The sequence below is a fragment of the Chironomus tepperi genome, unplaced genomic scaffold (genome assembly GCF_022539635.2).
Source record: "Chironomus tepperi strain 1889 unplaced genomic scaffold, CSIRO-AGI_Ctep_v1 contig_137, whole genome shotgun sequence".
Classification (NCBI taxonomy): Eukaryota; Metazoa; Arthropoda; class Insecta; order Diptera; family Chironomidae; genus Chironomus; species Chironomus tepperi.
In genome coordinates this window covers 91,011-97,010 of record NW_027226259.1, presented here as the reverse complement: position 1 = coordinate 97,010, position 6,000 = coordinate 91,011, and positions in this window count along the sequence as shown.

Sequence of the window (6,000 nt, the reverse complement as noted above, 5' to 3'; positions counted from 1 at the left end):
ATTTAGTGTCTTAACGGTCATTTTAAATTTAAATTCATCATAGTTGCTTGCCTCTTATTTGCAGCATTTTTGAAAATTCAAATTTTTAACGGTTTTTTTAGACTTTTCACTGATTTGAAGCAATTTCAATGATAATATCAAACTGGTCTACTTAAACAGCACATCCACCTGAAAACAGCGCTTAAAAATTTCTTCTCTCTTCAACATCATTTTCATTTTGTTCCTTTTTAAGCGAAGTAATAAAATTAAGCGAAAAAATGGAGATTTATGATGATTCCTTGAGGATGAATATGGAAATAAGGGAAGCAAAAAGAAAAAAAAAATGTAAATTTAACTTGCTCTCTGAATGCGACAGCGGATGTATGACATCAGTTGCTTGCGAATATACAAGATATATTAAAATTAAAATGTAATCAATCAAAGAAGAAAAATTTTTAACCGCACCAAAAAAATTGTTCCTTATTCGTCTCGAATGTGTGCTATATATTGGGGTTTACCGCGCTGTAAAGCTTTCCTTGTTAATTATTCCTCGTGCATATATACCTGCGGTATAAATATGTTATGTAAAGATAACATAAATTCCAATAAAAGTCTGTACTTCTTTTTTTTTTGACAAAGCCATTAATGATAGCGGAGGATGTGGGGATGAATATTTGCATCTAGGGAAATACAGACTCGACATGGCTGTATCATGATGACATAAAATGTTATCAATACACAACTTTTTTTTCTAATCAATAGAAACACACCCTAATGCATTGGTAGGATATGCCAACGATTGTGACAAAAGGTATAAGGGTGATTCATAAGTGATGTCCATTTGGATTTTGGTTCCTGTTGGTCCACTATGAATCGTAAGACGTTAATAAAGCGGTTTCTGTAAGTGAGTTTCAGTTAGTGACATTACAAGAGTCACGTAACCTAGAATGGAGTTACTATTACTAGTTAAGTCCTCCAGACATGCACGAAAAGCCTTTTCAATGGTTCCAGTTAGACCGACAGAAACTTTTTCTAATTGGATGCATGGATTGCGCATCATACTCCTTTAAACCCTTTGATCACATCATTACATTTTTTAAGAAGTTAGTTCCTCTTATGAACATTTGAACTATTTTCAAAGCATTTATATCAAGTTCGGACCTCACTCATACAGAATTTGATGATTGCGTAGAATATCTACTCTGCTGACACAACACACTAGACATCACATACTAAACAAGCCTAAACAACAGCATATGAAATTTAATTGTCCTAAGGGAACAACAGTGCTACAAAAATTAGAATTTTATGTAATTTTTTCTCTACAACAAACTGACGATGGATATAAAAAAAATATGAAAATAAAATGTGCACCGATAAAAAATTATTATTTGGTTTATCATTCATTTCCTGTTTGAAAAAGGGGAGCACAAAAAAATTTTCCTTGTCGATATTCGCAGCTATACAAAATAACCCACAGTATACAGCAACCCGAAAAGTACACAAAAATTCAAAACACTACAATGTTATAAATTTCCCAATAGCTTGCAGGATTTTTTTTGTACATACATATTTGCAGAACAAAAGGGTTAAACAATAGATTTGACTGGATGACTGATGATAAGGAAAGTTGATATTGAAAAGTTTACAGAGGAAATGAATGAGAGACGTGTATTTGATGTTTATGGATATGAATGGCGGTGCTGTCTGTGCGGAAAATTATGTAATTTTTTGAGATTACATAGAGTGAGATGACTGGCTGGATAATAGGACTATGATGTCAAAAATTACAGCAATTTGTTTGGATGAGATGCAACTTTGTAACTTATACTTTGAATTCTATGTTTGCTAACATAGAGCTATGAGAAACATACAATACAGCTCAAGTCATCTCAGATTGAGCTTGTTAATGAGTTTTTGGCATTTTTCTATGTGTACGAACAATTAATTTGCAATATTTTGATTTTTAAAGAATTTTTTATCAAAACCTACCCAATTTATGATGTAATCCTAATCTTCTGCTGCTAATTAGCCTTAAGTTGAACAAACACAAGATCCAGTCTAGTTGAATTGATTAGAAAACACAATATTTTGATTTTAAAATGTCTGAATTTGACCAATTTACAATTTCACTAAAACAAACTGTACTAAATTTGAATTTTTAGAACAACGGTTTTCCTTATTACCATAGTACATCAAATCGTGATTAAATTGATGAAAATTGCAGTTCCACTAACAAGCTAACCACCAATTCAATTTACTAAATGCGCCATCCAACCTCCATCCAATATCTTAAGTCACTCATTTTTTTCATCATCAATTTTAAGCATTTTTTATATGTCTCAATTTTCCCATCCTCATGATCATGCACACAATCTGCCAATGCAAATAAATTCCAGGTTTTCTTTTCCACTTCTCTATTTTTATTTTGTATCACATTTTTTGCCGTTGAAAAGTTCCAACCAGCGTGAATTTCTCCTAGAATAATTTTTTATGCTCATCTCATCTCATACACACATCCATTTTGGATGTTATCCACCGGTACATAGCTCGGGAATGAGCTTTAAAATATGGAATGAGGCACATGAATGAACAGCAACAACAAAAAATAAAAAAATAAAGAAAGAGTGAGAAACGATGAAACATAAAAAGGAAATGAAAACTTTTTATTCATTCATTCAACTAAAAATTGTATTGTGAAATAAAATACATGAACCAAAAAGTAGAGGAAAGGAAGAAGTAGCAACACAAAAAAAATATTGAATTCAATGCAAGTATTGAGGCAGTAGAAGCGAGAGTGAGTTGGGTAAACCTGAAAAATATGATGGTAAAAGATTGTTATAGATACATGCTGGTTTTGTGCTGCTGTCATTCGTATTGAATCTATTCAGTCGATTGTGGATGGAGGAAAAAGCAACAAAAATAAGGGAGGAATTCATTAATTTTGTCTACTTTTCCAAAAAAGCTTCAAAATGAAATTTCCGTTATAAAAATATTTGAATTTAATAATCATGAAGTTGGCTTCATGTACTAAAATATTTGAATTCCAAATGACCGTTACAAATGAAAACCTCATTTTCAAGATACATCACTCACGAATGACTCCTAGCAGGAAAGAAAAAGAGAGAAAAAAGTTTATGCAGGAGGAAAATTATTGACAGAAAACTTTCCTGAATGTCAATTTTTCCATTGAATGAATATCAAAAAAAAAGAGAAATAATATGATGTACTAAAAGCCAGGATATCAATTCATGGTACTAAGTGTCTACATTAACAGAGTTGAGAGATATACAACAACAGTCAGGGATGAATGCAATCATGAAAATTTTCCTGTAAATGATTTCCTTTATTGATTTGTTGACGTCCCTGAAATTGATAGATTTCCTGTTTCGTACAAAAAAGAATTAGATTCCATTAGATTCATCGTCTTTAACGTCGTCATTATCCAATGCAGTTCATATTTCCTAAAGCAATAAGTTGCTAAAAGTTGTTATCGATAATCATGAAATATTTTTAGCATGTTGGCAACAACAATTTTATTATGTATGTATATTCATATAAAAACATTCTTAAAGTGTATGGCTTTAAGAGATACATATTGGTGTACAGGAGGATGAGAAACCAGATGCATAGTCATTGACATTTTATGTGAGTGAATAGAGCGAATTGATTGGGTGCCATGTTAGTGACTCAATTAATTAATTTGTCAAAATAACGGTCAAATGAAATTCAAAATTACCGTTAATTGAAGTGATGCGAAATTCAAATTAAAAATGACCGTTAAATTTAATTCAACATTCTCTTCCCAAAAAAGAAAACAAACTCTTCAAACCATTCAATATAGAAGCTAAATACCTCAATAAAGTCCAATTTCCCACAATTCACAAAAGTGCTTCAACATCATTCACCAAAACAAGCTAAAGTACACAAAAATTGTTACATGAATGCGCATTTTTTTCGACGAAAAACTCATTTCAAATTCATAAAAGTTTTTCTCTGTCATTTATCTGTGCTCGTCATTCTCAATGAGTGTATACGTATTGACAATATATGTATATCTTTATGTATATGTTTATTTCCATCTCCGTGTATATTTTCTGATAATGAGTGAACGAATTCGCATGAAAATCTCATGTATATAAAGATTGAAGTGAGGGAAATATACAGCATAGAAAAAATATAAGGGAAGAAACATGGATAGAAGAGAAAAAGAAATATTCAGCACATTCTATTTCATCAAATGAAATTAGATAAAATTGAAAAAAGTCATTTAGATAGCTACGAGCTAGGAAGGAATGAAGAAAAGCAATAAGACACAAACAAAAAAAATGGAAGAAGAAAATCGTAAAATAGGAAGGAAGTTCATCTTAAGGAATTTGTTCGATTGATTAGTGCGATACAGTTTCCGATGAAAAGAAATTCGTTGCCTTTTAATTTTCTGTCGTCTTTTTTTTTGTTCCTTAGATGTCAAGTCGGTGTCTATAATTAAACAGTTTTTTGTTGGATGCTTGATTAGAAGCTAGTTCCTGATGGATGTAATTATGGATTTATAGAATTCTGTTTGATGTTCAAAAAGTATAGACTGGACAAATTTTGAGGTTATACTAAGAAAATCAGCACTACCTTCATGTTGATGAGGATTGTCAGTTACCTATGTCATCCTAGCTTCTACAAGAATCCAACCAAATGACAAGATCAAATAATTAGCCTGCATACCTCACAAAATTCCTCTAACATTCAATTTTGATGAATTTGTAACTCTTATTTTCCTCAATAAAGGAAAAATTCAATGTAAATGGAAAACTTCGACAAGAATTTCAGGCAATTCTCACAATTCAATTGCTGACATTCCTCAATGAAAATTTTCATTCAATTTTAATTCTAATCCCTCACAGAATGATTGCTTGCAAACGTATAACACCGACAATAATGTCAAATGCTATAGCTTTCATTGACCCAGAGGCTTTATCTCAAGCACATAAATTGGCGCTCATTATTTCAGTCTGACAGTCGCAAGCATTTTTATGCTTCCATCTTTCCCCCTAAATGAAATTATTCGTGTCACAAAATTGTTCATTTTGTTCTGTATTTTTACATTTCGCTTCTGGAAATGATTTCGGATGACATGAAGAGACGACGGAGAGAGCAGCAGTAAAAAAACAAGAACAGATTTTATTAATTCACAAACAAACTTTCTGTGTACCGAAAAATCATTTTGCTCGTTTTTTTGAATTTGATTTCAATATATGGATGTGCTTGCTTGTCGTTTCGATTCTATCATTTCAATATCGTAGCTAAATCTACTTGTAAATTCCTGTAATGTAGTTCAATTTACTATACCTTCGTCATTTTCATTTTCGTCTCAGGTTTTTCTCATTTCTCTTCCATCTCTGCATGCTTTTGCATTTAATAGCTGAATTTTACACAAATTATTTGAAAGTTGGTGATTTTGATTTGGATGTTTGTCTTAATTAGGATTTAATTGAATATTTTCAAAGGTTACTGAGATTTATTTTGATGCGAATCTTCTTTGCTTCTTTACATTGTTTCTGCTTCTTATATATTTTTGCATCAATAACTGTTTTTAGGTAATTTTGCATCATCTCATGCTTCAAATTTGGTTTTTGCATCTTTTTCTTGGTTCAATCTTTAACTGTTTGCTTCAATTTGCTATTCTTGCATCATTTTTACTTAATTTTTTTCTTTTTGCATCTCTTTTGCTTCAATTACTGGCTACTTTTAGATAAATCTGAGCTTTTTTGGACAATTCGCAGGTTGAAATCTTCTATTGAAGCAAATTGAACAAAAATCAATTCAAATTCCATTTACTAAAATTCTATAATTCAATTGATCAAATTATTCGACGTCAGTGTCAGTTAGATATTCGAGGAATTTAAAATGATAGATTTTACATGCATCTCATGCAAATATCAAGCAAAAGCTTTACAATTTATTTCAAGGCAATATCTCTTTTGGATGTGGAAAAATGGAAGGAAGAGATTTGTCATTTATCTCAATTTA